This window comes from Neophocaena asiaeorientalis, unplaced genomic scaffold, assembly GCF_003031525.2.
Source record: "Neophocaena asiaeorientalis asiaeorientalis breed wild unplaced genomic scaffold, Neophocaena_asiaeorientalis_V1.1 scaffold204, whole genome shotgun sequence".
NCBI lineage: Eukaryota > Metazoa > Chordata > Mammalia > Artiodactyla > Phocoenidae > Neophocaena > Neophocaena asiaeorientalis.
In genome coordinates, this window is record NW_020173922.1 from 6177721 (window position 1) to 6185372 (window position 7652).

A 7652-nucleotide genomic window follows, 5' to 3' on the forward strand; every position below is an offset into this window, starting at 1 on the left:
GATATTATGGTGACTCTGTGGAATATTCAAAGTTAACAGATTGTGTTTTGAGCACATTTTTGATATCGTGGTAAGTTTGTACTAATTCTTTCTTCTTATTTAAAATTTCCCATAATTCTCACACACGGACAATTTTCTCGAAAATGCACAGATTCTGTTTCCTGAGAACCTTACGCTTATTGTAGAATGTTGAACAGAAATCAAATGCTAAAATATATTATTCTTGGGAAAGCATTGCTGTAACCTGTGAGAAGCCTGGTTTCTTTTGGTGAATTCTTTTTTTTTTTAAGGATTTTTAAAAAATTAATTAATTAATTAATTAATTATTTTTGGGGCTGTGTTGGGTCTTCGTTTCTGTGCGAGGGCTTTCTCTAGTTGTGGCAAGCCAGGGCCACTCTTCATCGCGGTGCGTGGGCCTTTCACTGTCACGGCCTCTCTTGTTGCGGGGCACAGGCTCCAGACACGCAGGCTCAGTAGTTGTGGCTCATGGGCTCTAAAGCGCAGGCTCAGTAGTTGTGGCGCATGGGCCTAGTTGCTCCGTGGCATGTGGAATCTTCCCAGACCAGGGCTTGAACCCGTGTCCCCTGCATTGGCAGGCAGATTCTCAACCACTGTGCCATCAGGGAAGCCCTCTTTTGGTGAATTCTATAAAGGGGAAGGAAATCATAACATCCTAATTATTTTCTCCTGACTTGTTGCCTATCTGTTTTCAAAAATACAATAGGTAATTAAAACCAAGACTTATAAAAGAGATTGAAAACGATTTGGAGAATGAAAGATAATCAAGTTGCCCTAAAATGAGGCAGTTACTGCTACTGAAATTCACATGTCACTTTATGCTTCTTGACAGCCAAGACAAAAAAAGGAAAATAAAAAAAAAAAGGAAATATAGAGTGGATCTATTTGCCTTATTTTTTTTAAGAAAGTTTTTTTTTAAACATCTTTATTGGAGTATAATCACTTTACAATGGTCTGTTAGTTTCTGCTTTAAACAAAGTGAATCAGCTATACATATATCCCCATATCTCCTCCCTCTTGCGTCTCCCTCTCACCCTCCCTATCCCACCCCTCTAGGTTGTCACAAAGCACCGAGCTGATCTCCCTGTGCTATGCGGCTGCTTCCCACTAGCTATCTATTTTACATTTGGTAGTATATATACGTCCATGCCACTCTCTCACTTCATTCCAGCTTACCTTTCCCCCTTGAAGGAAGTTTTTAAGCATATCTAAAATGGCAAACTTCATATTGACATTAAGTTCCAAATGGAATTTAATAAGTAGAGCTTTCTAAATAATACCAAGGAAAACAGAGAGAAATGTAACTTCTGTTGTTTTGTAAAAGCTATCAAAATGTTTATCACGTGGCCAGTTTTCTTGTGGTGGTTGATTCAAAATGAAAGACGTAACACACAATAGAAATTATTTGGGAAGCTAAACTAGTATAGTCCAATTACGCTGACTTTGTTCATGTAACTTGATTTAGGGACAAATCATTAAGAGCTAGGGCAATGAATGGTGATGACTCTTAGGCTGTATCTCAGGTATCAGTGATCTCAATTATGCTTCCAGTATGAGCTAAATTGGCTTCATTAAATAGTTGCTGAGTGAATGAATGAACAAATATATGTGCTCTGGGGATTACCTAATATCAGTATTCCAAGATGTAGTGTGACAGAGAAACAGCAGCTATGTAATGAGGTAACTCCTAACTGTGTGACCTTTGATGTTATTCAATTGCTTTCAGCTTCAGCAAAATAGGGATTGCAATATGTAATTTGAAAGATTGTGGTGAAGCCTAGTGATAACATATAAACCGTCTGGTTCATAATATGTACTTAATTAACAGTAGTCCTTTTTTTTTTTTTTTAACATTGTTGATAGAAAAAGGAGCCCTGCTTTCAATATCAGTACACTTGACATTCTGTTGGGAAAAGTAATAATGATTTGTGTACTCCTCCAGACAATACAATGGGATGACCTGTGAGTGGAAGTAAAACTGTTCTAACAATTTTATGAAAGCTACTGTAAAAATCTTAAGTGCTTAGGCACGTTCTTGATTGAGAAGGCCCTGTTTGGGGTCATGAAAGATAGGGGGAAGATTGTTTTTGATGAGACAATTTTATGAATGTTAATTTTTCTCTCTCTGAATGATAGTTTAACTTAAACAAGGGTCCTGTGTAACTTATTATTTAAGGACCAATTTACTCCAATAGAATTGCTAGGATGATTTAAATGGAAAATGGATCACCAAAATCTGAAAGCTGGAGTTATTTGGTTTTGGCCACATGAGAATTTAAGTTAATGGCTGCACAAAATATCAATCTTAGCTTTAGGATATTTGTTGATAATTTAGGATTGATAATTAGGTTATTTGTTGATTGGTTTTTTTAGAGTAATTGGACAATGGGCTTGGATTTTATTTCCTCTGGTTTCAGTAATGAAATTATGTCAAGGACTTTTCTTATCTTCCTTTGTGTTATATGGAAGGTGGGTATGCATTCACTTAATCTAGTTAAAGTATTCGGCTATAACTTAAAAGTTGTAGCTCCTCTATTTTATAGCACCTAAAACTGGAATGTAATCTATCATCGTTCTTCCCCCATTTCCATTCTATAAGAGATACCCTCCTTGAAGCAGCAATGGCTTAGGATCCTTGCTGAGTCTGTACAACTTGTTGAGACTACTCAACCCATAGATTATTTTCAGCTGCATTAGAAGACTAATGATAAACGAGTGGATTGTATTACAGTTTTCTCAGTTATATGTCACAGAGTATAGCTGTGATCATGAATTGATTAGTTCTGGTGAAAAATCTGCTTTTTCCTTATGCAAGATATCAAGTTCAAGAAAGTAAACGCCTTCACATTAAATATGTGCCTCTCTTTGTATATCTATTATACCTCAATAAAGCTATTTTAAAAAATTTTAAGCAAACACATAGTTGTGACGGGATGTTGATCAAACTAATGACTGTATATATTAGGAAAGAGACAGATTTATTCTCTAATGTTACACTTGGAGTTCATTTTTAGGAAACCATACCTAATGAAACGTTATCAATAACAGAGTACACTCTTTAGGACACATTTTTAAAACACTGATAGGAAAAGATAGCCAATGGCAAAGATAATTGAAAAAACTCTTTGATAGAGGATACGTTTTCTGGATACCAAATTGGAAGAACTCTAGTTCAGGAAAATGTGATGAAATTGCCATCAGATGGACCATAGAGGAGATAAAATAATTTATCTATATGTAAAAAGAAATCAGTACCTCCACAATTTCTCTGAGAGAAGCCATAAAAAGATCTACTATGTTTAATAATCATCGAGGACAAGCATAATTTCTTAGTTCATCTTTAAGTCTCTGAAGAATTGCACACAGTGGTTTGTATACCTTCTAAATACTCAAAAAAAGGCTTGAATTCAATGATTAGAAAGTAATCTCTTGGGGAAAAATCATAGTGCAAATCCATTTTACGTGTGCTTTCCCTCTACATCAAACTCCTAATAAGAGCCAACTCTCTGATCTATCTATATAAAGATAAGAACTGAAGATTTATCAAATTTTTAAAATAGGTGCCACAATCCATAAGATTTCTATGTTGTGAAACTTGCTAGAAGCTTTCTATATATTTATAGCTGAAGATCCAACCAATAGTTCATCCTGAGACTGTGTATATGAAAAAAGTAAAGCCTTTTCCCCCACCAAAAAATAAAAATAAAAAGAGAGATTCAATCTAAAAATACTCTCAAATGTCTAGAAGAAATAAAAAGAAGTCATTGCTTTGGTTTCATATGCTGGAGTCATTGAGAATATAAACTTTGAAGAATATTTAATTGCCTGAATAAAACTGTACTACTGCTTCTCAACTTGCAAATTCCAGTGAGAAACATCTTTCTCTTTGCTCTCAATTCTTCAGAACCTTGACCTCTAATTTCTTCAGGTTGCAGTTCTAGAGTAGGGACTCAGAGCATTGCCATCAGCCCATGTAGAAACAGAGGTAAACAAGGAGATCCCATAATATTTCCACGGGGTGACTTTCCTAATCGCACCTTGCCAGAGATCTGGGGCTGGGTGTCCAGGACTTAATGGACTCAGAAGCTGCAAGTTAATGTGGAAAAAGAATACCTCACTCCAAGTGAAGAAAGTGGGGATTTACTTGTGAGTAACAGGGTGGACCTGGAGCAGGTATGCCGACATACTATACTTCGTATCATACGTTTATAAGTGGTAGTTGAGAATCCTTTAAATGTTTTTCACGTTAATATAGATAGTCAAGATGTAAACGATAATACTCCCCAGTTCAGCAGGAGTGCTATTGAGTTAAATATGTGAGTTGATCCAGCCTGGAGCAAGGTTTGCAATAGTACCTGCAAAAGATCCTGATGATGGAAGCAATTCCTTTACAAAGTTATCACCCTAACAGCAACTGTATATTTGTCTTCCAAGCAAAATAGAGCAACAGTGGAAACAAATAGATTGAACTTGTGTTAGAAAAGCCACTAGACTGGGAAAAGCAGAGGTCGCATCACTTAGTCCTGACAGCATTAGATGGAGAGGAGCACCAGAAACAGAGCCACTCGGATCCCAACCCTGGTGGTCGACACCAACTACAACCCCTCAACCTCCGATTTCAGCCAGAATGTATACAGGGTCAGCCTTCAAGAAGACATGCCCCTAGGCGCCTCCATGATGAGGCTGAGGGCCACTGACCTGGAAAAGGGCATCAAAGTGGAGATCAAGAATGTCTTTGCAGCCCAGAGTACCCATATCCAGTTTGGCCTTGATCATGGTAGAGGAGAAATGAAAACCTTAAGTACATCGGAATATGAAGAGATTAAAAAGTATTCCATAGTTTTGGAAGGAAGGAATGGGGGTGGGGGGGGATTGGTTTCCCAGTGTAGTTGAGATCAAAATTCTAGATGATGATGACAAAGTACTGGAGGTTTTTTTTTTTTAGCCGCGACTGGCGGCTTGCAGGATCTTAGTTCCCCGACCAGGGATTGAGCCCTCGACCTTGGCAGTAAAAGCGTGGGGTCCTAACCACTAGACTGCCAGGGAATTCCCCCCAGAGATTATTTTTACTTCTATTTTCATAATAATTCCTGCGGATTCTGCACCTCAGATAGTAACTGCTCTGTTTAAAACACAGGATCCAGATTCAGGAGAAAACAGGGAGGTCAAATGTCTGGTACAAGAAAATACACTTTTTAGAATTGACTCTTTCACCAATAATTACTACAAGCTTGTAACAGATGGGGCCCTAGAGTGGGAGCAAACCCTGGAGTGCAATGTTACCATCACAGCTGCTGACAGAAATAAGGCATCACTCTCCTCCAGCAGAAGCATCACACAGCACAGTGGCGATGTCAACAACAATGCTCCAGTTTTCCATCAGTCCTCCTAAGTGGTCCACGTGGATGAGAACAACCCTCCTGGCACCTCCATTGCCCAAGTCTGCACCTCAGATCCCAATCTGGGACCCAATGCCTGTATCTCCTACTCCACCATGCTATTGAGTTAAATACTCAATTCAAATACTTTGAGTGAATTTGAGCTAGCACAGAATGCCAAATTGAGACATTCCTTTTAATCAGGTAATTGTACAAATGGATCCCAATAATGGTAGTGTGGCATTTCACCAAACTTGCAGTTTATAAACACTTCAAAAATTATGTACTAACAGTTGCATATAAAATTCCCCATTATATATTTTACTGTCAGTCGTTTTGGAAGCTTGCCGTCTAAATATAGCAACAACGACCACACACAAAAAAGGAAAAACAATTACCTTTGGAAAGTGAAAATACGTAAAGTGGATAATATGGAAACACTGAAAAGAGTGAAAGAATTACTGGTAAGTCAAAAGAAAGAGAATATTAGGAGAAAGATGCATTAGAATGCATCTAATTGGTTAGTCACGGTAGGGTTCCTTGTTGGTGTGGGTTTTGTTGTGCAAGATATGTTAATTTTATTATAAATTCCACCTGGCTGTTGGTCTCCAAAAGGAATTCAACAAATCAGATAATTTGGCATTTTCAACCTGGATTCTGATGCTCACCTGAAAAGTTTGCTAAAGCTTGGAAACCAAGAAAAGGCAAGCATCTCAACACATACGTGTCACTTTCATTTACTGGCTTTACCTTATTTAACATTGTTCTGGCAGTACGTTAGAGGAGGCAGTGAATATTCCTGGTGAACAAGGGGCACTTGTTTTATACCTACTGACTCTTCTTTTTACATTTTTTAAAGTAGTTTTTGCATATGTGGTATGAGGCAGCGATTCAGTGAGGTAGGGGTTAAGGTTCTTTTTTCCCATATGGATGCCCAGTTTTTCCAGCATCACTTGTCAAACAACTTTTCCTTTTCCTATTGAATTGCTTTGGTACCCCTGTTGAAAATCATTTGATCTATATATATGGGTCTATTTCTAGACTCTACATCATGTGCCATTGATCTATCCATCCCTTTGCCGATACCACTGTGTCTTGATTATTGTAGCTTTATAAGTCTTGAGGTCAGGTAGTAAGTCTCCCAAGTTTTTTCTTCTTTTTTAACATTGTTTTGACTATTCTTAGTTCTTTACCTGTCCAAATAAATTAAAATTGTCTTGTCACTCTCTAGAGGGGAAAAGCCTGAAGGGATTTTGAATGGGATTGATTGCCTTGAAACTATAAATCTACTGGTGGAGGGGTCATCTTAACCATATTGAGACTTCCAATCCAGGAGAATAGTATATATTTCATATTTCCACTTATTTAGGTCTTCTTTAACTTCTCTCAGCAATGTTTTAGGTTTTGGATATCTTTTATTAAATTATTCCTACACATTTGATGCTTTTGGATGTTATCGTAAAATGTATTTCTTATTTCATTTTCTGATTGCTAGTTTACAGAAAAACTATTGATTTTTGTATATTGCATATGCTTTTGAAAAAAAAGAGGTGTAGGGTGCTCTATTCTCATACTGTATGAGAATATAATGTAAGAGAATATAGTATAAGCTTAAATCACCTCTGCGTAAGTTCAGCCTTACATTCTGTGCAGGAGTAGGTTGGAAGAGTCCACCCCCAAACAGAGCAAACACTAGTGTCTGCCCCAAGTCTAGTAGAGTGGATCATTCATTCATTTCTGTAACAAATATTTATTAACTGCCTATTATATGCAAGGCATTGTCCTAGGTGCCAGGGGTGCATCAATGAACAGGCAGATATGATTTCTGCAATTAATGGGCCCCCATTCTATGATATGATCTTTTACAAGCCTGATAAATGCCACCAAGGAGAAAAACTGGGTGCTAAGAGAGCTTGTAATAGAGAGGCCTACTCTAGTCTGAAGGGTCAGGTAAGTCTTCTTTCAGGAAGTGATTCTTACTGTGCTATCTGAAGGATGAATATAAGTTAGCTAGGTAACAAGGAGATTAAAGAAGAAATTGTCAGGCAGAGGGAATAGCATGTATAAAGGACCTTTAAAAAAGAAAAGAAAAGGTGAGCAAATTTAAAAGGGCTAGGGAGGTTAGAAATGGAAAATAAGTAAGTGAGGTACATTTTAAGTAACCTTGTACTTAGGAGCTATTGAAAGGTTTGAAACAAGGCAGAGACAAGATATGGTTTAAATTTTTTTTTTTTTTTTTTGTGGTATGGAGTCACC

At 37.4% G+C, this 7652-nt stretch overlaps 1 protein-coding gene across 12 annotated transcripts in view; it reads left to right on the top strand.

The window, feature by feature from the left end:
• Positions 1 to 7652, top strand: part of LOC112404340 (protocadherin gamma-C3) — a 154542-nt gene that overhangs the window by 79191 nt on the left and 67699 nt on the right. The gene's annotated exons all lie outside the window — the stretch shown is intronic.